At 55.9% G+C, this 26,462-nt stretch overlaps 1 pseudogene; it reads left to right on the top strand.

Annotated features, from left to right (window-relative positions):
- Positions 1-11,304: 11,304 nt before the first annotated feature.
- LOC144612517 (RNA-binding protein 8A pseudogene) lies at positions 11,305-19,286 on the top strand (annotated as a pseudogene).
- Positions 19,287-26,462: the final 7,176 nt, after the last annotated feature.

Genomic DNA, 26,462 nt, shown 5'->3' with positions numbered 1-26,462 from the left:
GTGTGTCGGAGGTGTGGGGGTCAGATGTGTGGGGGGCTGAAGGGGTCAGGTGTGTGGGGCGCTGAGGGGGTCAATTGTGCGGGGGTTGTGGGTCAGGAGTGTAAGGGCTGTGGATCAGGTGTGTGGGGGCTGAGTGAGTCAGGTGAGTGGGGGGCTGGGAGTCGGGTGTGCAGAGGGCTGGGAGTCAGGTGTGTATAGGGATGGGTGACAGGTGTGTCGGGGGGGGCTGGGGTTCAGGAATGTGTGGGTTCAGGTGTGTCGGAGGGGTTGGTGTCAGGTGCCTGGGGGGCTGAGGGGGTCAGGTGTGCGGAGGTCTGACGTCACATGCGTTGGGGCTGGGATTCAGGTGTGTGGGGGGTTGAGTGGGTCAGGTGTGTGGGCGTTGAGGAGGTCAGGTATATGGGGGACTGTGGGTTCAGGGGTATGCGGGGCTGGTGGTCAAGTGTGTCGGATGTGTGTGGTTTAAGAGTGAGGAGGCTGAGGCGGTCAGGTGTGTAGGGGTTTGGAGGTGAGGTGTGTGTGGAGGTTGGGGTCAGATGTGTGTAGGGGGACTGGCTGTCAGGTGCATGGGGGCAGGTTTGTGGGGGGATGGGGTCAGGTGTGTGGGTGTCTGGGGATCAGGTGTGTGCGGGGGCTGTGGGTCAGTGGGTCAGGTGTGTAGTGGTCTGGTGATCAGGTATGTGCGCGGGCTGTGGGTCAGTGGATCAGGTGTGTGAAGGGTGTGGGGGCCAGGTGTGTGATGGGGCTTTGGGTCAACTGTTGGACGGGTCAGTGGGTCAGATGTGATGGGCGGCTGGGGATCAGGTTTGTGAGGGGCTGGGGGTCAGGTTTGTGGGGGTCTGCGTGTCAGGTGTGTGGGGGTCTGGATGTCAGGTGTGTGTGCGGAGCTGGGGGTCATGTGTGTGTGTGGCAGGTGGTCCTGTTTCTGGGGGTCTGGGGTTCAGGTGTGTGGTGGGGCTCAGGGTCAAGTATGTGGGGGCGATGGGGGGCACGTGTGTTGGAGTCTGGGTGTCATGTGTGTCTGGCTACATGGGATCAAGGGTCAGACGTGTGGGGATTGGGGGTCAGATGTGTGAGGGCTATGAGTCACATGTGTTGCGTGGGGTCTGGGGTCAGTTGTATGGCGGGGCTAGGTGTCAGCTGCGTGGGGGGCTGGAGGTCAGGTGTGTGCGGGTCTGGGGGTTTCAGATGTGTCGAAGGGGTGGGGGTCAGATGTGTGGGGGGCTGAGGGGGTCAGGTGTGTGAGGGGCTGAGGGGGTCAAGTGTGTGGTGGGCTATGGGTCAGGAGTGTGGGGGGCTTGGGTCAGGTGTGTGGGGGGCTGAGTGGGTCAGGTAAGTGGGGGGGCTGGGAGTCAGTTGTGTAGAGTGCTGGGAGTCAGGTGTGTAGAGGGCTGGGTGTCAGGTGTGTCGGGGGGGCTGGGGTTCAGGATTGTGTAGGTAGCTGGGGGGCACGTCTATGGGAGGCTGGCTGTTATTTGTGTGTGGCTACATGGGACCAGGGATCAGGTGTGTGGGGACTCGAGTTCAGGTGTGTGGGGGCTGTGGGTCACGTGTGTGCGTGGGGGCTGGGGGGCTGGGTGTCAGCAGTGTGGGAGCTGGTGGTCAGGCATGTGCGGGGCTGGGGGTCAGGCGTGTGGGACGGCTGGGGTTCAGGTGTGTGCGGGGCTCGGGTTCAGGTGTGTCGGAGGGGTGGATGTCAGGTGTGTGAGGGGCTGAGGGGGTCAGGTGTGCGGAGGTATGACGTCACATGCGTTGGGGCAGGGGCTCATGTGTTTGGGGGGCTGAGGGTGTCAGGTGTGTGGGGTGGCATGGATTCAGGTGTGTGTGGGGCTGCGTGTGTCAGGTGTGTGGGCGTTGAGGGGGTCAGGTGTATGGGGGACTGTGGATTCAGGGGTATGCGGGGCTGGAGGTCAAGTGTGTAGGAGGGGTGCGGTTTTGGGTTGAGGGGGGGCTGAGGCAGTCAGGTATGTGGGGGTCTGGAGGTGAGGTGTGTGTGGAGGTTGGGGTCAGGTGTGTGTGGGGGGACTGGCTGTCAGGTGCGTGGGGGCAGGTTTGTGGGGGATGGGGTCAGGTGTGTGGGGATCTGGGGATCAGGTGTGTGCGGGGGCTGTCGGTCAGTGGGTCAGGTGTGTGGGTGTCTGGGGATCAGGTGTGTGCGGGGGCTGTGGGTCAATGGGTCAGGTGTGTGAAGGGTGTGGGGTCCAGGTCGGTGATGGGGCTGTGGTCAACTGTTGGGCGGGTCAGTGGGTCAGATGTGTTGGGCGGCTGGGGGTCAGGTTTGTGAGGGGCTGGGGGTTAGGTGTGTTGGGGTCTGCGGGTCAGGTGTGTGGGGGTCTGGATGTCAGGTGTGTGTGTGTGTGCGGAGCTGGGGGTCATGTGTGCGGGAGTCTGGTGGTCCTGTTTCTGGGGGGCTGGGGTTCAGGTGTGTGGGGGGCTCAGGGTCAGGTTTGTGGGGACTCAGGGGGTCAGCTGTGTGCGGGGCTGGGGATCCGGTGTGTGGTAGGGGTGAGGTCAGAGGTGCGGGGGGCTGAGGGGGTCAGGTTTCTGGAGGGCTGAGGTCAGTTGTATTGGGGGCAGGGAGCAGGTGTGTGGGGGGGCTGGGTTTCAAATGTGTTGGGGTGGCCTCTGGTTCAGGAGTGTAGGGGAGTTGGGGGGCACGTGTGTTGAGGTCTGGGTGCATTTGTGCCTGGCAACATGGGATCAAGGGTCAGGCGTGTGGGGATTGGGGGTCAGATGTGTAAGGGCTGTGCGTCACATGTGTTGCGTGGGGGCTGGGGTCAGGTGTATGGTGGGGCTGGGTGTCAGCTGTGTGGGGGGCTGGAGGTCAGGAGTGTGCGGGGCTGTGGGGTGCAGGTGTGTCGGAGGGGGGGTCAGATGTGTGGGGGGCTGAGGGGGTCAGGTGTGAGGAGGGCTAACGTCACATGTGTTGGTGCAGTGGTTTCAGGTCTGTGGGGGGCTGAGGGGGTCATGTGTGTAGGGTCGCTGGGAGTCAGGTGTGTAGGGGCTGAGGGGCTGGTTGGTGGGGCGCTGATGGGATTAGGTGTGTGGGGGGCTGTGGGTTCAGGTGTATGCAGGGCTGGAGTTCACGCATCGGAGGTGTGGGGTTCAGGGGTGTGGGGGCTGATGCGGTTAGGTGTGTGGGGGCTGTGATTCATGTGCGTGGGGGGGCTGGGGGTCAGCTATGTGGGCGGGGGGGCTGAGGGTGTCAGGTGTGTGTGGGAAGGGCTGGGGTTCAGGTGCGTGCGTGGCTGGAAATCACGTCTGTGGGGGGGCTGAATGACAGATGTTCGAGGGGCTTGGTGACAAGTTCTTCAAGTGTGTGGGGATTAGTGTGTCATGTGTGTGTGGGGTTGAGGGGGTCAGTTGTGTGGGGGAGGGTGGGGTGTCAGGTGTGTGGAGGGCTGGGAGTCAGGTGTGCAGAGGGCTGGGAGTCAGGTGTTTAGAGGGCTCGGTGTCAGGTGTGTCGGGGGGGTCTGTGGTTCGTGAGTGTGTGGGCAGCTGGGAGGCACGTGTGTGGAAGGCTGGTGTTATGTGTGTGTGGCTACATGGGATCAGGGATCAGGTGTGTGGGGACCCTGGTTCAGGTGTGTGCGGACTGTGAGTCACATGTGTTCGTTGGGGCTTGGATAACGTCTGGGTGGCTGTGTGTCAGGTGTGTGGGGGGCTGGTGGTCAGCTATGTGCGGGGCTGGGGGTCAGGCGTGTGGGACGGCTGGGGTTCATGTGTGTGCGGGGCGGGGGTTTAGGTGTATCGGAGGGGTGGGTGTCAGGTGTGTGGGGAGCTGCGGGGGTCAGGTGTGCGGAGGGCTGACGTCACGTGCGTTGGGGCAGGGGGTCAGGTGTGTGAGGGGCTGAGGGTGTCAGGTGTGTGGGAGGGCTGGGATTGAGGTGTGTGGGGGCTGAGGGCATCAGGTGTGTTGGCGCTGAGGGGGTCAGGTGTTTGGGGGGCTATGGGTTCAGGTCTATGCGGGGCTGGAGGTCATGCGTGTCGGAGGGGTGGTGATTAGGGGTGACGGGGGCTGAGGAGGTCAGGTATGTGGGGGTCTGGAGGTGAGGTGTGTGTGGAGGTTGGGGACAGGTGTGTGTGGGGGACTGGCTGTCAGGTGCGTGGGGCAGGTTTGTGGGGGGATGGGGTCAGGTGTGTGGGGTTCTGGGGTTCAGGTGTGTGCGGGGGCTGTGGGTCAGTGGGTCAGGTGTGTGAGGGGAGCGGGGGCCAGTTGTGTGATGGGGCTTTGTGGCAAATGTTGGGCAGGTCAGCGGATCAGATGTGTTGTGTGTCTGGGGGTCAGGTTTGTGAGGGGCTGTGAGTGAGGTGTGTGGAGGTCTGCGGGTCAGGTGTGTGGGGGTCTGGGTGTCAGGTGTGTGTGTGGAGCTGAGGGTCATGTGTGTGGGAGGCTGGAGGTCCTGTTTCTGGGGGTCTGTGTTTCAGGTGTGTTGATGGGCTCAGAGTCAGGTGTGTGGGGTGTCAGGGGGTCAGCTGTTGGCGGGGCTGGGGTTCCGGTGTGTGGTAGGGGTGGAGCAAAGGTGCGGGAGGGCTGAGGGGGTCAGGATTCTGGAGGGCTGAAGTCAGGTGTGTTGGGGGCAGGGGATCAGGTGTGTGGGGGGCTGGGAATCAGGTGTGTGCGGGGGCTGTGGGTCAGTGGGTCAGGTGTGTGAAGGGTGTGGGGCCTGGTGTGTGATGGGGCTTTGGGTCAACTGTTGGGCGGGTCAGTGGGTCAAATGTGGTGGGCAGCTGGGGGTTAGGTTTGTGAGGGGCTGGAGGTCAGGTTTGTGGGGGTCTGCGGGTCAGGTGTGTGAGGGTCTGGATGTCAGTTGTGTGTGCGGAGCTGGGGGTCATGTGTGTGTGTGGCTGGTGGTCCTGTTTCTCGGGGTCTGGGGTTCAGGTGTGTGGTGGGGCTCAGGGTCAGGTGTGTGGTGAGTCCGGGTGTCAGCTGTGTGCGGGGCTGGAGTTCAGGTGTGTGGTAGGGGTGGTTTCAGCGGTGCGGGGTCTGAGGGGGTCGGGTTTCTGGAGGGCTGATGTCAGGTATATTGGGGGCAGGGGTTCAGGTGTGTGGCGGGGCTGGTTTTCAAGTGTGTCGGGGTGGGCTCTGGTTCAGGAGTGTGGGGGAGATGGGGGGCACGTGTGTTGGAGTCTCGGTGTCATGTGTGTCTGGCTACATGGGATCAAGGGTCAGGCGTGTGGGGATTGGGGGTCAGATGTGTGAGGGCTATGGGACACATGTGTTGCGTGTGTGCTGTGGTCAGGTGTATGGTGGGGCTGGGTGTCAGCTGCGTGGGGAGCTGGAGGTAAGGTGTGTGCGGGGCTGGGGTGTTCAGGTGTGTCGAAGGGGTGGGAGTTAGATGTGTGGGGGGCTGAGGGGGTCAGGTGTGTGAGGCGCTGAGGGTGTCAAGTGTGTGGGGGGCTGTGGGTCAGGAGTGTGGGGGGCTGTGTGTGTCGGTGAGTGGTGGGGCTGGGAGTCATGTGTGTAGAGGGCTGGGAGTCAGGTGTGTAGAGGGCCGGGTGTCAGGTGTGTCGGGGGGGGGAGGCTGGGGTTCAGGATTGTGTGGGTAGCTGGGGGGCACGTCTGTGGGAGGATGGGTGTTATTTATGTGTGGCTACATGGGACCAGGGATCAGGTGTGTGGGGGGGGTCAGGTGTGTGGGTGGCTGGGTGTCAGGTGTGTGTGGGAGTGCTGTGTTTCAGGTGTGTCGGGGTGGGCTGTGGTTCAGGAGTGAGGGGGAGCTGTGTGGGAGTCTGGGAGTCAAGCGTGTCTGACCACTTGGGATAAAGGATCAGGCGTGTGGGGACTGGAGGTCAGATGTGTGAGGGCTGTGGGTCATATATGTTGCGTGGGGGCTGGGGTCAGGTGTATGGTGGGGCTGGGTGTCAGCTGTGTGGGGGGCTTGGGGTCAGGTGTGTGCGGGGCTGGTTGTCAGGTGTGTGTGGGGGCGTAGTTCAGTCGTGTGGGGGGTGGCGTCTGAATGGCACGTGTGTGGGGGGCTGGGTGTCATGTGTGTGTGATTACTGGGGTTCAGAGGTCAGGATACTAGGGTTCAGGTGCGTGGGGTGCTGTAGTTCAGCAGGTGGGGTGGGCTGGGGGGGCACGTGTGTGGGGGGCTGGGGTCATGTTTAGGGGAGTCAGGGGGTCAGACGTGTGGGGTCTGGGCGTCAGCTCTGTGTGGGGGGCGCTGAGGGGGTCAGGTGTGGGGGGGCAGGTGTCAGGTGTGGGGGGCTGAAGGGGTCTATTCTACACATACTAGGGACAATTTTTTACATTCACCCAGTCAAATTAACCTACATACCTGTACGTCTTTGGAGTGTGGGAGGAAACCGAAGATCTCGGAGAAAACCCACGCAGGTCACGGGGAGAACGTACAAACTCCTTACAGTACAGCACCCGTAGTCAGGATCGAACCTGAGTCTCCGGCGCTGCATTCGCTGTAAAGCAGCAACTCTACCGCTGCGCTACCGTGCCGCCCTGCGTGGGGCGTGGGGGGCTGGGGGTCAGCTATGTGGGAGGGGTTGAGAGTTTCAGGTGTTTGGGGGGCTGGAGTTCACGTGTGTGCGGGGCTGGGGATCAGGTGTGTGGTGGGGGGCTGGGGGACAGGTGGCATGGGGGCTGGTTGACATGGTGGTCAGGTGTGTGGGGGGGCTGAGTGGGTCAGGTGTGTGGGGGGCTGGGTGTCAGGTGTGTTGGGGGTTGTGGTTCAGGAGTGTGGGGCGGCTGGTGGGCACGTGTTTAGGGGGGGGTTTCATGCGTTTGTGTCTACTGGGGATCAGGGGTCAGGTGCTTGGGGACTGGGGTTCAGGTGTGTGGGGGCTGGGGGTCACGTGTTTGTGGGAGGGCTCGTGTCAGGAGTATGGGGGGCTGGGTGTCAGGTGTGTGGGGCCTGGGTGACAGGTGTGTGTGTGGGGGGGCTGTGTGTCAGTTGCTTGGGGGCTGGGTTTCAGGTGTGTGGCGGGCTTGGTGTCAGATATGTGGGGGGCTAGGTGTCAGGTGTGTGGGGGCTGGGTGCCAGGTGTGTGTGGGGGGGGGGCTGGGTGTCAGTTGCGTGGGGGGCTGTGGTTCCGGAGTGGGGTGGGGGTGCTGGGGGGCACGTGTGTGGGGGGCTGGGTGTCATGTGTGTGTGGCTACTGGGGATCAGGGGTCAGGTATGTGGGGGCTGGTGTCATGTGTAGGGGAGTGAGGGGGTCAGGCGTGTGGGGGCTGGGCGTCAGCTGTGTGTGCGGGGCTGAGGGGCCAGGTGTGTGGGGGGCTGGGGTTCAGGTGTGTGCGGGGCTGGAGTTCAGTTTGTTGGAGGGGTGGGGGTCAGATGTGTGGGGGGCTAAGGGTTCAGGTGTGTGGAGGGCTGACATCAGGTGTGTTGGGGGCTGGGGATAAGGTCTATGGAGGGCTGGTGGGCAGCTATGTGGGAGGGGTGTACTGAGGGGTCAGGTATGCGGGGTGCTGGGGTTCAGGTGTGTGGGTCTGGAGTTCAGGTGTGTGCGCGGCTGGGTTTCAGGTGTGTGGGGGGCTGACGGACAGGTGGCCGGGGGGCTGGGTGACAAGGTGTTCACGTGTTGGGGGGTCAGGTGTGTGGGGGACTGAGGGGGTCAAGTGTGTGGGGGGGGGGCTGGGAGTGAGCTGTGTGTGTGTTTGGAGGTCATGTGTGTCGGAGGGGTGTGGTTCAGTTTTGTGGGGGCTGGGGGCCATGTGAGTGGCGGGGGCAGGGGGGCACATATGTTGGGGGCTTGGTGGCATGTGTGTGTGACTACTGGGGTTCAGAGGTTAGGTGTGAGGGGACTGGTGTTCAGGTGTGTGGGAGCTGGGTCACATGTGTGCGGGACTGGGGTTCGGGTTTACGGGGGGGCTGATTATCGGTTGTGTGGGTGGACTGAGGGGTCAGGTACCTGGGGACTGGAGGCGAGGTGTGTGTCTGGGTTGGGGTCAGTTGTGTGTGGGGGCTGGCTGTAAGGTGCGTGCGGGCCAGGATTCAGGTGTGGGGGGGTCTGGGGATCAGGTGTATACGGGGGCTATGGGTCAGTGGGTCAGGTGTGTGGGGTACTGGGGGCCAGGTGGATGGTGGCGGTCAGTGGGTCAGATATGTTGGGCGGCTGGGGGTCAGGTGTTTGGTGGTCTGGGAGTCAGGTGTGTGGGGGTGTGGTGGCCATGTGTGTGATGGGGTTTTGCGTCAAATGTTGAGTGGGTCAGTGGGTCAGATGTGTTGGGCGGCTGGGGGTCAGGTTTGTGGAGGGCTGGTAGTCAGGTGTGTGGGGATCTGGGGGTCTGCTTTGTCGGGGGAGCAAGTGTTCATGTGTGTGGGAAGATGGGGTCCGGTTTGTGCGGGGCTGTGGTTCAGGTGTGTGGGGGGAATCAGTGTCAGGTGTGTGGGGAGTCAGGGGGTCAGCTGTGTGCGGGGCTGGGGTTCAGTTGTGTGGAAGGGGTGAGGGTCAGGGGTGTGGGGGGCTGAACGTGTCAGGTGCGTTCAGAGCTGAGCACTGGTGTGTTGAGGGCATGCGGTCAGGTGTGTGCGGGGCTGGAGTTCTGGTGTGTACGGGGCTGGGGTTCAGGTGCGTGGCGGGTGGCTGGGGACATGTGTCCGGGGGTCTGGTTGACATGGTGGTCAGGCGTGTGGGGGGGGGCTGGGGGTCAGGTCTGAGGGGGTCATGTGCGTGGGGGGAATGGGAGTCCGGTGTGTGGGGGGTTGGGTGTCAGGTGTGTTGGGGGCTGTAGTTCAGGAGTGTGGGGTGATGGGTGGGGGCTGGTGGGCACCTGTGTGGGGGGCTGTGTTTCATGTGTTTGTGGCTACTGGGGATCAGGGGTCGGGTGTTTGGGGACTGGGGTTCAGGTGTGTGGGGGTTGGGGGTCACGTGTGTGTGGAAGGGCTAATGTCAGGTGCATTGGGGGGCTGGGTGTCAGGTGTGTGGGGAGCTGGGTATCAGGTGTGTCGTCGGTTGGAGGCCGGGTGTGTGCTGGACTGTGTTCAGGTGTGAGTGGGGGGCTGGAGGTCAGTTTTGTGGGGGGCTGGTTGTCAGTTGAGTGCCGGGCTGGTGGTCAGGTTTGTGGGGGACTGGGTGTGAGGTATGTGGGGGACTGGGGGTGAGATGTATGAGGGTCTGGGAATGAGGGAGTCAGGTGTGTGGGGGACAGGTGGTCATGTGTGTGGGGGGCCGTGGTCGTGTGTGTAGGGAGTACTGGTGTCAGGCGTGTGGGGGGGGATGGGCGTCAGCTGTGTGCGTCGCTGGGATTTATGTGTGTGGGGGGCTGGGCGGCAGGATTGTGGGCAGACTAGGGGTCAGGTGTGTTTTAGTGTCAGGGGTTCAGGTATGTGGGGGCTGCGCGTCAGGTGTGTAGGTGGGCTGGGGTCAGGTGTGTGGGGCACCTGGGGTCGGACTCAGGGTCACATGTGTGGGGGGCCAAGTGTCAGGTGTGTGGCGGCATCGGGGTTCCGGAGGTCAGGTGTGTGGGGGAAGGGGATTTGGTGGTCGGGGACTGGGGGTGACGTGCATGAGAGGGCAGGGGGTCAGTCGTGTGGGGGGCTGCGGGTAAGTGTGTCACGTGCGTGGTGGACGGGGTCACATCTGGAGGTCTCAACGGTCAGGTGTGTGGGGGCAGATGTGTGTGGGGTTGGTGTGCAGGTGTGTTGTGGGGCTGGGGGTCAGGTGTGTGGGGGTGCTGGGCTTCACGGGGTCACTTGTGTGGGGGCCGTGGGTTAGGTGTGTGGGGGATGGGGTTCAGGCGTTCAGGTGTGTTGGGGGGCTAGAAATCATGTGTGTGGGTGTTGGCGGTCGGGTTTGTGTGTGGGGCGATGGGGTCAGGTGTGTGTGTGAGGTTAGAGGGTCAAGTGTATTGTGTGGCTTCGGGTCAGTTGTGTGAGGTGGGCTGGGGTCAGGTGTGTGGGGGTCAGGTTGTCAGGTTTGTGGGGTGGTCCTGGGGGTCAATTATGGGGGGACTAGAGCAGATGTGTGAAGGGGGTCAGTGGGTCAGTTGTGTAGGGGGGGCTGGGGCCGATGTGTTTGGCGTGGCTGGGCGTCAGCTGTGTGCAGGGGTGGGGAAAAGATGCGTGCGGGGTCTGGGGATCATTTTGGGGGGCTGGGGGTCAGGTGTGTATTGGGGCTGAGGGTCAGGCGTGTGTAGGATCTGGTGTTGAGGTGTGTGGTGGGCTGGGTGGACAGGTGTGTGCAGGGATGGGGAACAGGTGCGTGCGGGGTCAGGGGACGATGTGGGGGGGGGGCTGAGGGCGAGGTGTGTGGGGGGCTGGGGGTAAGATGTGTGGTGGGCTGGGGTTCAGTTGTGTGTGTGTGGGGGGGGTCAGCTGTGTGTGGGGGGTCGGTATGTGGGGGTGGCTGGGGGCAATTGTGTGCTGGGTTGGGGGTTACGTCTATAGGGGAGCTGGGGTTCAGGTGTTTGTGTGGTATGGGGGTGAGGTGTTTGGGGGGCTGGGGTTCAGGTGCGGGGGGTCTGGGGTTCAGATGTGTGGGAGGGGCCTCAAATGGAGGCAGGTGTGTGGGGGGACAGGGGATCAGGTGTGGGGAGGACTGGTTGGTCAGGTTTGTGTGGGGTCAGGGGGTCAGGTGTGAATGGGGGTCAGGGGTCAGGTGTGTGGGGAAGCTGGGGGTCGGTCTCGAGGTCACGTGTGGGGGGCCAGGTCTAGGGTGTGCGGCGGGATGGGCGTCAGGAGGTCAGGTGTGTGTGTGGGGCAGGGGATTTGGTGTGTGGGGGGCTGGGGTCACGTGTAGGAGGGTCAGGGGTTCAGTTGTGTGTGGGGGCTGGTGTTCAGGTGTGTGGGGGGCTGTGGGATCAGGTGTGCGAGGGGGCTGGGGGTCAGTTGTGTGGGGGGCTGGGTTTCACGGGGTGACTTGTGTGGGAGCTGGGGATCGGGTGTGTGGGGGATGAGGTACAGGCCGCCAGATATGTTGGGGGTCTGGCGGTCAGGTGTTTGTGTGGGGGGATACGGGGGGGATAGGGTCGGGGTGGAGGGGTAAAATGAGGGTTAGTGGGAATGGGAGGGCGACGGGGGAGTGGGTGCGTTGGGAAGACAGCGAAGGAGCCATGGAGAGAGATGGTTGGGATGGTTGGGGGAGGGGGATTGGCAGTGGGGGTCCGGTGAAGAATGGGAACGGAAGGTAGGGGGGCGAGCGGAGGGAGGGTAATTTGCTAATCTGCAGTTCCTGCATCTAACCCCCAACTACCCGCCCTTGTTCCCGTTTAAAACCTTACGGCAAACATAAGCACTTATGCTTCAGTTGTTCGACCAAGAGTTGAGATTCCGAGCAGTGTTCCAGGGAAACTGACGGGGATTCACGGTTTCTCCTGTAGTCCGAGACTCAGACCCTCAACACACCATGGACACACCAGACGAGGCAACGGAATGCCCAATTGCCAGTAAAATCGGTGACTTTGAAGCTTCAAGGCTTCGGGGAAATCGCAGCGAGCTCCGTCCAAGTGAGAACAAGCGAGAGAGCGGATCAATATTGTCGCCATGTCGCTGCAGCCCCGGCGCCCAGACTCTGTCACAGAAGGGAGAACAAAGAGACTCAGTCCTCGGGGAGTTGCGGACGAACAGCGATACAAAGGACACAAGTTTATCCAGTGGGGCATCGCCACAAACGGTCACTGCCCACACACTGGTCAATGAAGTGGCGGACACATTGTCACCGCTCCGGACTGTGTATCAGTCTGCCGCAGTTTCAATGGCAATCGCTGCTTTGGGCGGGATTTCCAGCAGCAAGTAAACAACACAGCAGCCTGATTTCCACACAAAGGAAACCTGCCCCGACCCTCCCACTCTTACCTGCCGCCGCTCCCGTCTCTATTGGCAACCGCCGCCTCAGCCAGAGAGTTGGGGGCAAGCGCGGAGTACACCTGGGCTCACAACACACAACTAGTTAGACAGCGAGCTGCAGAACAAAGGGAGCAGGGAAGAGCACAGCACATAAACAGAAGCTGGGAACAATGAAGTGCAGGCGCTGGTTAATTCACACAAGGGCACTGTGTACCAAAGAATGCGACACGTATAATCCCCAAACCAAACCCATGGGTGAACCGTGAGCTCCACTCCCAGGTGAAGCCCGAGTTTACTTTCCTTTAAACTAAACGATACAGCCGGGTAACAGGACAGACCACCCCATTGAAATCGCCGATACGGAAGTGCAATCCGCAAAGGAGCGGAGCGGCCGCTATTTTAGTAAGCAAAACCAGCCGTTCGCTGGCCTCTCGCAGTGTAATCAGTTTTGTGGAAGAACAGTATGTGCGATGAAACCATTAAAATGCAGAATATATCTCATCTATCAACTCTCATTTTGTTATTTTTATTTTAAAAAGTTTTCACCCTGCATATTTTCTCTGAGTTTAATATTTCTTACAGTTTCTGCCCATTTCACTTCCATCCTTCCTCCCCAGCCCCTTTTGTGCAGTTTACCTTGAATTGCTCAAACACACACTCTGCATAAATGTAACTTATTTATTTATATATATATATATATACTAGCACAAGTGTGCCCGTTGGGCCCGTTCCTCGTAGTGTTTCCATTGTAACTGGGAGGGGCGTGGGGGGGAGGGAAGGGTGAGGGAGGGAGGAGGGAGGTGTGGAGGGGGAGGGGTGGGGGATGGAGGGGAGGGGGAAGAGGGGGAGGGGGAGGGAGAGGGGAGGGAGGGGGTAGGGGGGGAGGGAGGTGGAGGGAGGGGGGATGGGAGGGGGGAAGGGGGAAGGGGGAAGGGAGGGGGACCTCCCCTTTTCCCAGTACCCCTCTTTCCCCGTTGGGCCCGTCCTCGTAGGGTTTCCATTGTAACCGGGAGGAGGGGAGGGAGGGAAGGGGGAGGAAGGGAGGAGGGAGGTGTTGAGGGAGGAGGGGAGGGGGAGGGAGGGGATGGGGAAGGGGGGAGGGGGAAGGGAGAGTGGAGGGAGGGGGTATGTGGGAGGGGGAGGGAGGGGGGGAGGGGGGTAGGGAGGGGGACCTCCCCTTTTCCCAGTACCCCTCTTTCTCCATTGGGCCCATCCTCGTAGGGTTTCCATTGTAACCGGGAGGAGGGGAGGGAGGGAAGGGGGTGGGAGGGAGGTGTGTAGGGAGGAGGGGAGGGGGAGGGAGGGGGAAGGCAGGGGGAGGGGGGAAGGGGGGGAGGTGGAGGGAGGGGGGAGGAATGGGGGGAGGGGAGGGGGGAAGGGGGGAGGGGAAGGGGGAGGGGGGAGGGAGGGGGACCTCCCCTTTTCCCAGTACCCCTCTTTCCCCGTTGGGCCCGTCCTCGTAGGGTTTCCATTGTAACCGGGAGTAGGGGAGGGAAGGGGGAGGGAGGTAGGCGGGAGGTGTGGAGGGAGGAGGGGAGGGTGAGGGAGGGGGGGAGTGGAGGGGGGGAAGGAGGGGGAAGGGAGAGTGGAGGGAGGGGGGTAGTGGGGTGGGGGAGGGAGGGGGAGGGGTGGGAGGGGAGGGGGAAGGGGGGAGGGATGGTGACCTCCCCTTTTCCCAATACCCCTCTTTCTCCGTTGGGCCCGTCCTCGTAGGGTTTCCAATGTAACCGGGAGTTGGGGAGAGAGGGGGAGGAGGGGGGGAGGGAGTGGGGATGGAGGTGGGAAGGAGGGGGGAGGAATGGGTTGAGGGGGGAAGGGTGACCTCCCTTTTCCCAGTACCCCTCTTTCCCCCCACCACCAATCCCCCTCCGCAACGACCCCTGTTGTCCCCCTCCCCTGTCCCCATTCTCAGACCCTCCCCATTCTCTCCCCCCAGACACACTCTCAGTGTCTTTTCACAAAATTTCCGGTCACTAAGCTTACGGTCTTAAGCTCAGGGGTGACCGAGCTTTTGCGGTTGCAGCTCCTAGACTGTGGAACAGCATCCCTCTCCCCATCAGAACAGCCACCTCCATCCACTCCTTTAAGTCCATGCTCAAAACGTATTTCTACTCCCGAGCGTTTGAGGCTCATTGAGGAGGTGCTGTGAACTGTTTTCGTGCCACTGTATGTTTCATTTTTTTCCTTAGTACCTAATCAGATGTACAGCACTTTTGTCAACGTGGGTTGTTTTTAAATGTGCTATACAAATAAAATTGACTTGACTTGACCAAGTGCTTCTCACAGCGATCTGTATTTGCTTTTCGCAACAATGTTGCACCCATCTCACAGGGGCATTGTGACATCATAAGCTGAAGAACTTCAATAAATCTGCACCACAGCGCCCCCCATAAATTAGGGGGGGGGCAGCGCTTTAAAACCTCTGTAACTTAAAAAACATGCGACCGAATTAAATAAAAAATAATTTTCCAGCAGATAACCGCGTTGTGATTAAGGCGGTGCAAAAATCGTGGCGCTACGTTCACCGTTTTGACGAAATCAGAGAAATTGCTGTTACGCGCATATATATATATATAACACAAGATCTGAGTTTTAGTAGTATACTAGCACAAATGTGCCCGTTGGGCCCGTCCTCGTAGGGTTTCCATTGTAAACGGGAGGGGAGTGGGGGAGGGAAGGGGGAGGGAGGGAGAAAGGGAGGGGAAAGGAGGGGGGAGGGGAGGGGGAGGGGGGAGGGGGGAGGGGGAAGGGAGGAGGGGGAGGGAGAGGGGAGGGAGGGGGAGGTGGGAGGGTGGAGGGAGGGGGGAGGGAAGGTGGAGGGTGGGGGGGAGGGAGGGGGGAGGGGAGGGAGGAAGGGGAGGGGGAGGGAGAGGGGAGGGAGGGGGGTAGGGGGGAGGGAGGGGGGAGAGAGGGGGGAGGGGAGGGGGGAGGGGACGGGGGAGGGAGAGGGGAGGGAGAGGGGAGGGAGGGGGGTAGGGGGGCGAAGGGGGTGGAGGGGGGAGGGAGGGGGACCTCCCCTTTTCCCAGTACCACTCTTTCCCCGTTGGGCCCGTCCTCGTAGGGTTTCCATTGTAACCGGGAGGAGGGGAGGGAGGGAAGGGGGAGGGAGGGAGGAGGGAGGTGTGGAGGGGAGGGGGAGGGAGGGGGAGGGGAGGGGGGAAGGGGGGGAGGGAGAGGGGTAGGGGGGAGGGAGGGGGAGGGGGGAAGTGGGAGGGAGGGGGACCTCCCCTTTTCCCAGTACCCCTCTTTCCCAGTTGGGCCCGTCCTCGTAGGGTTTCCATTGTAACCGGGAGGGGAGTGGGGGGAGGGAAGGGGGAGGGAGGGAGGTGTGGAGGGGGGAGGGGAGGGGAGGGAGGGGGAGGGAGGGGGGAGGGGGAAGGGGGGAGGGTGGAGGGCGGGAGAGGGAGGGGGAGGGGAGGGGGGAGGGTGAAGGGGAAGGGGGGAGGTAGAGGGGAGGGAGGGGGGGAGGAGGGGGGAGGGAAGGGGGGGGACCCTCCCCTTTTCCCAGTACCCCTCTTTCCCCGTTGGGCCCGTCCTCGTAAGGTTTCCATTGTTAGCGGGAGGAGGGGAGGGAGGGAAGGGTGAGGGAGGGAGGAGGGGGAGGGAGGGGGGAGGGATGGGAGGGGGGAAGAGGGAGGGGGACCTCCCCTTTTCCCAGTACCCCTCTTTCCCCGTTGGGCCCGTCCTCGTATGTTTTCCATTGTAATCGGGAGGGGAGTGGGGGGAGGGAAGGGGGAGGGAGGAGGGAGGTGTGGAGGGAGGAGGGGAGGGGGAGGGCGGGGAGTGGGGAAGGGTTGGGAGGGGAGGGGAGGGGGGAGTGGGGAAGGGGGAGGGAGGGGGACCTACCCTTTTCCCAGTACCCCTCTTTCCCCGTTGGGCCCGTCCCGGTAGGGTTTCCATTGTAACCGGAAGGGGGGGAGGGAGGGTGGAAGGAGGGGGGAGGGGGAGATGGATGGAAGGGTGGAGGGAGGGGGAGGGATGGAGGGAAGGATGGAGGGGGGGAGTTATGGGGGAGGGGTGAGGGAGGTGGGGAGGGAGGGGGAGGGAGTTGGGGAGGAGGGGGGAGGGAGTGGGGATGGAGGTGGGAAGGAGTGGGGAGGAAGGGGTTGAGGGGTGAAGGGGGACCTCCCTTTTTCCCAGTACCGCTCTTTCCCCCACCACCAAGCCCCCTCCGCAACGACCCCTGTTGTCCCCCTCCCCAGTCCCCATTCTCAGGCAAAAACAAAAATTTGCTTTTCGCAACAATGTAGCAACCATCTCACACAAGCATTGTGACGTCACAAGCTGAAGACCTTGGAAAAAAAAAGGTTAAAAATAAAAAAAATTAAATTTGTAAAGAATAGACACCCAATAGCAGCTGCTTGTCCATTGTGACGTCACACGCTGAAGACTAAATCCGCACCGCAGCGCCCCCTATAGGATCATCAATAATTCATGAGGGGGGGGCAGTGCTTTAAAACCTCTGTAACTTAAAACATATACGACCGAATTAAATAAAAATATCATTTTCCAGCAGCTGTCAGCGTGGTGATTAAGGCGGTCCAAAAATCGTGGCGCTACGGTTCACCGTTTTGCCGACATCAGCGAAACCGCAGATACATACATAACATATATTCACGAGATCTGTGTTTTAGTAGTATACTAGCAAAGCGGGCCCGTTGGGCCCGTCCCCACACCCCCCATTCTCTCCTCCCCCAGCCCCACTCTTACTCTCCAAGTGTGCCCGTTGGGCCCGTCCTCCTGATCTGTGTATGTCAAGTGACCACTATAACTTTCTTTTTTTAAATTTTCCTAATCAGATGTGCAGCACTTTGGTCAACGTGGGTTTTTAAAAAAATGTGCTATACAAATAAAATTGACTTGACTTTACTTGCAATAACAAAAAAAACTACCTTAAAACAATCAGTGCTTTTCTGGAAACATTTCGAAACAATGTAACCGTCACAAGCTGAAGACTAAATCTGCACCGCAGCGCCCCCCTGAAAAAGGGGGGGGGGGCAGCGCTTTAAAACCTCTGTAACTTAAAAAACACGCGACCAAATTAAATGAAAATATCACGGCCGAGCGAGCGCGAGATTGGCGATTGAGGCGGTGCGAAAACCGTCGCGCTACGGTTCGCCGTTTTGCCGCAATCGCTGTTACGTATATATCAGGCCAAACCACAAAAAAAAACATGTACAAGATCTGAGTTTTAATAGTATATAGATAGATATATACATATATATATATATATATATTGTGTGCGAGATATCCATTGTGTCACATATCAGCTAACCAATGAAAAGACCAGGTCCTGATTTATACCAGCTCTTCACCTCCCCCCCCATTGTCTGAAAAAGGGTCCCAACCTGAAACATCATCCATCCTTTTTCTCCAGAGATGCTGCCTGGCCCGGTGATTTACTCCAACACTGTGTCTATTTGAATTGGATTCATGCTTCTGTACCACGTCAGGCAGCATTGATCTTTTTAGTGGCTGTCAAGTGTTTTTAACTGATCAATTCACCAAATGAAAATTTCTTGGCTCTAAGTATTAAGTTAAATTTCTTTTCATTTATACTGTGGACACACTACAGTTCTATTGTTTGCAAATGCCTAATCTCAGCTTCCACGACTTTTTAAAACCAGAAGCGATACAGCTCGTGGAGGTGCAATTAAAATTAACAGATAAAGCAAAGAACAGTTTTAAATATGATCAATTGGCCAGATACAGACAGAGTGGATCTCTAGTGCAAATATTCTATCAGTAACATCCAAAGTTTAAAGATGACGAAGCAGCAACTCTTAAAGAAATAGTCATAAATGTCAACTAACAACATCCAAGAGGTTGAACAAAAATAATTGTTTGCAAACATTTTATATAGTAAGAAATCGCAGAGAGTTATGAACACTTCCCAGTCTAACACACAGAATCTGCCTGCTAAAATGGCGCAGAGATTTACCCATGCCCTACTACGGTTTTCAGAGTCCAGTGGTCTAGCTTGGTACTCTAGTATCTTTGGTATCTTTGCTCCATCATGGTCTGCTTAGGCTAAGCCACCAAGCACGACATCCAGAGGTTGCAACGGATCATTCGCACAGCTGAGAAGTTTGTTGGCGGAAACTTCTCCCCATTGACGAACTGTACACTGCAAGCGCCAGGAAGCGAGCGGGAAGGTCACCTCTGACCCCTCTCACCCTGGCCACATACTCTTTGAAGCACTTCCCTCTGGAAGGCGACTCCGGACTGTCAAATCAGCCACAGCCAGACATAAAAGTAGCATTTTTCCACTAGTGGTAGTTCTACTCAATAACCAAAGTCTGTAATTTCTTTTTTGCTCTGGTTTATTTTCACCCACATGTTCATACCGTAATGATGTATACTTATTGGTTTGATATGTTTATGGTTTATTCTTAATAGTTAACTGTATGTTTGTATTGTCATTTGTGAGCGGAGCACCAAGGCACATTCCTTGTATATGCATACTTGGCCAATATTCATTCATTCATTCATTCATTCATTCATTCATTCATTCATTCATTCATTCATTCATTCATTCGGCGCCGACCGACGATCCCCGTACACTAACACTATCCTGCACACACTCGGGGTAATTTACAATTATATCAAGCCAATGAATCTACAAACATGTACGTTTTTCGAGTGTGGGAGGAAACCGGAGCAGCCTGAGAAAACGCACGCAAGTGACGGGGAAAACGTGCAAACACCGTATGGACAGCACCCGTGGTCAGGATCGAAGGCAGGACTCTGCAGGGCAGGATTAAACTAGTCCGAGACCCGTAGTAAATGGTACTTTTGCAACAATGTTAATCCGGCCCTGTATCTAGGGGTTGCCAATTACCTCACACCCAAATACGGGACAAGGTGACGTTGCAGCCCCGCGCCCCAGTGGCGGCCGCCGGGGCCGGGGGGGCGGGTTAACGCAACTTCCGTTAGGCGGCGCCCGGACCTCCACTGTCCGGAGGTAGATACAAAATGCTGGAGTAACTCAGCGGCTCTGGCAGCATCTCGGGAGAGAAGGAATGGGTGACGTTTCGGGTCGAGACCCTTCCGAAGGGTCGCCCATCTTCTGCTGGACCTCCATGAGGTGGGCGGCGAGGACTTCGCCATCGACGACGATGGCGACTAAAGTATCCGAGGAAGGCGCTCTATCCAGGCTGCGAGAAGACTACGACTCCGTGAATCAAGACGGCTACGAGGCGGGCCCTCAACGATTAGTGGAGGGGTGGATCCTTTTTGTGAACGGGTTCCACGAGGAAGCCGCCGAGGTGGAAGGACATCCACGACATGTTTGCCGAGTGCGGTGCGATCAAGAACCTGCACCTCAACCTGGACCGACGCACCGGCTACCTCAAGGGCGACGCTCTGGTGGAGTACGAGACCTGGGCTACAAGGAGGCGCAGGCGGCCATGGAGGGTTTGAACGGGTCAGAGCTGGCCGGGCAGCCCATCAGCGTGGAATGGGGCTTCGTCAGGGCCTCCGAGGAGCAAAAGGCGGAGTGGCCGCAGGAGAAGCCGGAGCCCGGACAGGAAGCGTCTCTGAACCGGGACGGAGTGTGGAGCGACCGGTGGGACGGAATGGCCGCACAGTGCCGGGAAACGAGACTCGCCCGCAGATCGCCGTGCCCAAACTGAGCCGTGCGTTACAGGGGCTGTTTAATTTCAGTCGGGACTGTCGTGGGGTTGGGAAGAGGGTGGGGGGGGAGGGTAAGGTTGGCTAGTGCAAAACAACACTCAGAAATAAAGTATTTTAGTTTAAAAAATATATCTTCAGTCTGAAGAAGCATTTAGTGCGGGGCCCTCGAAAATGCGGGGCCCGTAGCATATGCTACTTTTGCTACTCGGTTAATCCGCCACTGGGTCTCTGGAGCAACTCGACCGCCTCGTCACCGTGCCGCCCCAAGTCTGCAGCGTTCAAGTCAAACTATGCTGTCATTGAGGATGCCTCGTGGGAATTTCGGACCAAGCTGGCGACACGAGGCAGTGAGACGGATACCCGCAGATTGTGGCAAGGCTTTCACGCCAGAACGGGCTACAAAGCGAAGGCTCAACATCGATGGCAACAATGAGTCCCTCCCCGAAGAGCTCAATGCATTCTCCACCCGCTTTGAACAGGATGTCTGGAGGAATGTCACCTGCCCAGTCAGTCTCTGGTGTACCTGCACAAATGGTTACTGAGGCAGGCGTGAGAGTGAATCTGTGGAGGGCAACTGGCTCGGATGCAGTCCCCTGCTGTACACTCAGGACTGTGCTGCTAAATTCGGCTCTAACCACCTCGACAAGTCTGCAGGTGACAACTCTGTGGTGGGCGGATCATGAACAATGACGACAAGGAGCACAAGAGGAAGACGGGGAGCTGAGCAACACAGTGGGTGTCGGGAGAGCACCCTCTCACTCAAACCCAGCAAGATGAAGGAGGTAGTTATTGTCTGCAGGAATCTTGATGGAGCACCCTGCCCCAATCTGCAGCAATGAGGCCAAAGTGGAAATGGTTGAGAACTTGAAATTCCATGGCATTAACATGACCAATGATCTGTCGCGCACCGACCATATTTAAGCTTCATCGAAGGAAGCACATCACCAGGAATCTGATGAAATTCGGCATGCCTCCAATGATTCTTACACACTTCAGGGTTCGGTGCTGGGCCCATTGCTCTTTGACGTCTATATTGATGATGTGGATGAGAATGTACAATACATCACTAGTAAGTTTGCAGATGTCACTAACGTTGGTGCTATTGCAGATAGGGAAGATAGTTATTAAGAATGACAACAGGACCTTGATCAGTTGAGCTGGTGGGCTGAGGAATTGTTGACGAAGTTTAAAGCAGATAAGTATGAAATTTTGCATTTTGGGAAGTCAAACCAGCGCACGGGTTACATAGTGAATTGCAGGGCTCTGAGGAGTGTTGTAGCGAAGAGGGATCCAGCAGTGCAACTACACAGCTCCATGAAAGTGGCTTCAAAAGTAGACAGTGTGGTCAAGAAGGCATTTGGCACATTGGCCATCATCAATCACAGTATTGAATATCGATGTTGGGAGGTCATGTTGCAGTTGTACAAGACATTGTGCCTCAGAGTATTGTGTTCCGTTTTGGTGATCATGTTGGAGGAAAGATGGTGTTAAGATGGAAATGATACAGAGCAGATTTACTCGGATGTCGCCAGCACGCGAGTGTCTGAGCGATACAGAGAGGATGAGGAGGATAGAACGTTATTTATTGGAGCGCAGGAGGATGAAGGATGATCTTTCGAGGTATACAAGATCATGAGAGGAATAGATTGTGTGAATGCCAAAACTTTTTAATCAGAGTAGGGGAATCGAGAACCAGAGGACTTAGTTTAAGGTGACCGGTGGGAGATTTAATAGGAACCTCAGCAATATATATTTTAAACAAAGCAGGTTGGTGTGCGGATCGAGCTGTCGGAGGAGGTAGATGAGGCAGGTGCTATCATAATGTTTAAAAAAACATTTAGACAGGTACATAGATAGATTATGGTTAGACGGATATTGTCCTAATCTGGCAGGTGGGCCTGGCGTCGATGATTCGTGTTGCTCAGCAGGGGCAAGTTGGGTGGAAGGGCGTGTTTGCCCGCTGTATGACTTTCTTATTCAAGGTTCAAGGTCAATTTATTGTCACATGTACCAATTCACGTACAGTGAAATTCGAATTACCAAACAGCCATACTAAAAAAAAGCAACAAGACACACAACTAAATAAAAGTTAACATAAACATCAACCACAACGGATTCCCCGTCTGAGTATATCCTGTCTTTCTCCTCTGTTTTAGAAGCGTGGCAATTTCTACGATCTGCTTTACATTGTCAACGATTTTACTGTGTTGCTCCCATATTCCATGTTCACACCTTCTATTTGCATTAGTCTAACAGTTCATTTATTGTTTACAAGCATTCATCACCTTCTCCTGCACACCAGCATCGGCTCCAATTTTAGTCTCCATCAGATTACGAACATTACCGCTCTGGTCATGGTTCTTACCCACCTCAAATTATTTGGTTTGGTTCGCTTAGGTCAAGTTTATATGTGTCATGGGTACTGGAGTAGAGTGGAATTATCCCAACTTTTTTCAAATGTACCATATATATATATATGCAAACAGTTCATTCGTGTACAATAGATAGAGCAAAGAGGAAGATACAGAAGTAAACTGTAGTTCATGATATAGAACATCATGCTGCATATCGTACTTTAATTTCTTCAAACCCCGATTTATCCGTAAATTTGCAAGAATGAAAAACATCTGTGCAAGCCGCGTTGCATAATTCCGCTCAACGTTTGTCCTAAGAAACGGAAATGGACAGTTGAGAATACGAGTTTTGTGAAAACACAAAAGATTCATTCGAGCAGATGCAGTAATTCTCATTTAACTGTGGGAACGCAGAGTTGGAGAGGCAGATGATGCAATATTTCCATGACCTTTGAGACATCCCACTGGCTTGGCGGAGTTGTATGATGCGAGGCACAGAGGGTTGCAGGTGTTGGTTTAGGATTAGGATTATTATTGTTACGTGGGGTACAGTGAATGAAGAAACTGTGCTTTGCATGTTATCCAGGCAACCAGATATTCCATGCATAGGTACAATGAGTTCGACCTCAAGTACCATAGATAGAGCAAAGGGGAAGATGCAGAGTGCGGATACAGTTTCAGCAATATAGCGCATCAGCTCCAGAGACAAAGTTCAATGCCGTCGATTAGGAAATGTTAATTAAACAGTACAATCGCTTATGGAAGGACCCTTAAGAAGCCCAATAGCGGACGTGAAAAAGCTGCTGGTTGTGCGCGCTTTCACGCATGTGTACTTTCTGCCGACTGGAGCAGGGAGAAGAAGGAATGGTCTGAGTGAACGGGTCTTTGGTTACATTGGCTGCTTTTCCGAGGCAGCGTAAAGTGTAGATGGAATCAGTGGTGAGAAATCTGGTCTGTGTAATGGACTGGGCTACATTTACCAATCTCTGCAACTGCTTGAGTTCCAAGGCACAGATTTTCACAAAACAAGCTGTGATGCATCCCTACATAATGCTTTCTATGGAGCATCTATAGAAGTTTAGAAGAGTCACTGGAGGCATGCCAATTTTCTCTATCTCTTCGGTATAGAAAGTGGTCTGGGGGCCTTCTGGCCTGTTGTATCCATGTGGCTGGTCCACGACATATCTTTGGTGATATTAACTCGAAGAAACGTGATGATCGCTACCATTTCCTTTTCAGCATCATCGTTGCTGATTGTGGCACGCACTTCAACATGTTTCCTGAAGTCAATGACTAGCTCTTGCTGTCAGTGAGGGAGAGGTTATTGTCCTGATACCACGTCTATTCGTTGTCTATCTCCAACGGGAAACAAAGGCACACAAGCACAATGCCAAGCTCAGGTTTGTTTAGACATTCAATCATAATTATCACACTGGTCTTGATCTCTCATACATTTCCATAACTGGTCATATTAGTTTTCCATATTGTCCATAAAAATATGCTACCCAAAAGACGTTAGTGCGCCTTCGGGTTGTTGCTTCCGTGTGTTTGATCCAGGATATGCCTTGATAGTATTAACACCAACGGGAAATTTCAACCATTTTCACTTCTGCACCATTGATGCTGATTTGGCATGTATTGTACCTTGCTTCCTGAAGTCAATAACTAGCTCCTGTATCCTTGCGGAATCGAGGGAAAGATCATTGTCTTGGCACCATGTGTCTTAGTTCTATATCTCCTTCCGGTACTCCCTATTGTCATTCTTCCTGATTAGACCCACCACGGTGATGTTGTGTGAAAACCTGTAGATGTAATTAAAGATAAATCTGTCCGTGCAGTCGAGAGTGTAAAGGTAGTATAGCTGCGGACTGAGGATGCATCCTTGCAGGGCACCGATGTGGAGAGTTATTATGGAGGAGATGGTGTCCATTATCCGCACTGTCTGTGGTCCTTGGGCATTAGAGCCTTGGAAGCAGTGGCGGAGACGAGCAGATTCCTAGGTCTCGTAGTTTGGAGATAACAGCCACTCCTTCCCCAGCAGGCACAGGTACACACCGTCACACGCACAATGCCTAGCTCAAGTATGTTTGGAATACAAGATCATAATTACAATCTATTCTTGGTTTCATGTTCATTTCCACCCAGGTCACATTAGTTTTAATTTCCCTATTTTTTCACAAAGATCTTCGCCCCAACCCTGTCTGCATTTCATAAATGGTAATTCTTGTTTTCTGGGGTAGATAATACTGTCTACGATTCAGATACATTACGAGAATATTTTACATCAGTCACTCCAAGGTGAATTCTTATCCTAAACGATAATCCGAACGTGATCATCCATAGGCGACTGTAATGCTCTCAACATCTATCCTGCAAAGTTCTCGCAGAAGTCTCGATGTCGGGGTCAATACATTCACTTATCGTTCTTACGAGCTGCACAGAATGGATGATCTGATCAATTGTTCGCCTTTGGATGATCTGATCAATTGTTCGCCTTTGAGAGCGACGGATAAGTCACGAATTCTGCCTCTGCCCCGAATCGAAGGTAAGTATCCCGTTCTTTAAAAGAGATAGTTCCAGGCCATAATATTCTGCGGACTCTGTTCTGGTAAATGGATTTTAGTAATTGGACAGCAGACACACAGACAGTTTTTCGGCCTATGTCTATGCTGTGTGACCCAATGGCTATTGGGCCAGTGTGTGCACGTTTCTCCACAACATGGTATCGCCGTCAGTAGTTATAGCAGGGTTTCACCACTATTTCCTTGTATGGGCAACTCGGCAGTTGCAATAGACAGCCAGGATTGGTTATTGAATTACCTTTATTGTCATTCAAATAAATTGAACGAAAACATTTGCCACGCAGCCACAAAAGTACAGAGTAAAAGACGCAAGACACACAATTTTAACACAAACATCCATCACAGTGACTCCTCCAGACACCCCCTCACTGTGATGGAAGGCAAAAAAAACTCTCTCTTCCCCCATGCTTCTCCCACGGACAGATAGTTCGACCTCTGCCGAGGCGACCGAGGCTTCCGACAAGGAGATGGAAGGCCCGCGGCCCAGCCGTGCCGGGCGATGAACAGAGTTACAACGAAAAGCGTGGTTTTGCGTGCCATCCACTCAGATGAGTCATACTATACATGGGCACAACCGACAATTTCTTGTCGTCTCGGGAAGAACTATATCCAAACCAGGCTGTGATGCATCCCGACCGTGTGCTTTGAATGGTGCATCTGGAGATGTTTCTGGAAGTTTTGTCCGACTCCTCCGGAAGTCGAGTGTGTCTTCTTGGTTGTGTTATCTGTGTGGTTGATCCAGGACACATCGGTGGTAATATTTACCGCAACAACGTGGGTCGCAACTATTTCCAATTCCGCGCCATTAATCCAGATTTACGCATATACTCCACATTTGCGTCCAAAAATTAACAACTAGCCCCTTCCTCTTGATGACATTGAGGGAGAGCCTATTGTTCTGACACAATGTGAGTAATCTCGCTATCTCTTTCCTGAACTCCGCCTCATCATTGTCCCTGATCCGGCCCATCACAGGGTTGTCGTCAGTTAACCTGTTGACGAAATTAGAGAGAACAGTGGAGAGTGTGAAGAGGGAATCGTAGGGGACCGATATATCATCCTTGCAGGGCGCCGGCGTTGAGAGTCTTTATGCAGGGGATGTTGTCACCTATCGTCACTGACTGAGTTCCGAGGGCCATCGAGCCGAGGAAGCAGTGGCAGAGGGCGGAACACATATCTAGGCCCTGGACACAGGTACGCACGGCCACACTGCCGCAACCCCCCTCCCCCATCCTACACTGCGGACACAGGTGCACACGTCCACACGGCCACAAACCCCTCCCCTCACCACCCTCCACTGCGGACACAGGTACACACGACCACAAGGCCACACCACCCGTCCCCACCCTCCGACCCCCACCCCCCCCACCCACCCACCCCCCACTGTGGACACAGTTACACACGGCCACACAAACCCCTCCCCTCCCCACTCCCCATTGTGGATACAGGTACACACGGCCACAAACCCCTCCCCTCCCCACCCTCCACTGCGGACACAGGTGCACACGTCCACACGGCCACTAACCCCTCCCCTCCCCACCCCCACCCCCACTGTGGACACAGATACACACGGCCGCACGCACACAATGTCAAGCTCAGGCCTGTGCAGGCCTTTACTACCATAATTATCCAACTGATCCTGGTCTCGAGTTAGTTTCCATACCTTAGTTTTCAGTTCCTTCTTGTGCACAAGGAACTTCGCTCCAACCCTGGTTTGTATTTCATAAATGTGCATCAGCGTTTTTTGGGGGTAGAGAGTACTCGAGATTCCGATATATCCGAGAGAGTGAATTACATCCCTTCTCAGTCATTCCAAGGTGAATTTATATTCTGATCTTCTGATCCTAACATAATCATCCATATGCCCGTTGCTTAATGGTCTGAAGATCTATCCCGTTAGGGCACGTCCCACAAATCAATGGCAATAAATTCACTTGGTGGTTTTAACAAAGTAAAGGATCTAATCAATTGTTGGTCGTCTCAGAGCCACTTTATGCTTGGGATAAATCTAGACTTCTGACTCTACACCGATTCAAAGGTAAGTATCACATTCTTTAACACAGAGAGAGACAGGGCATAATATTCCGTGGATCAAGTGCTAGTAAATGTGATTGAGTATTGGTGGGACCTTATCAAATCCTTTCTGA

Source organism: Rhinoraja longicauda, unplaced genomic scaffold, assembly GCF_053455715.1.
Source record: "Rhinoraja longicauda isolate Sanriku21f unplaced genomic scaffold, sRhiLon1.1 Scf000054, whole genome shotgun sequence".
NCBI classification, from domain to species: domain Eukaryota; kingdom Metazoa; phylum Chordata; class Chondrichthyes; order Rajiformes; family Arhynchobatidae; genus Rhinoraja; species Rhinoraja longicauda.
The sequence above is the reverse complement of the archived record's forward strand: the minus strand, read 5'-3'. Positions and strand labels throughout refer to the sequence as shown.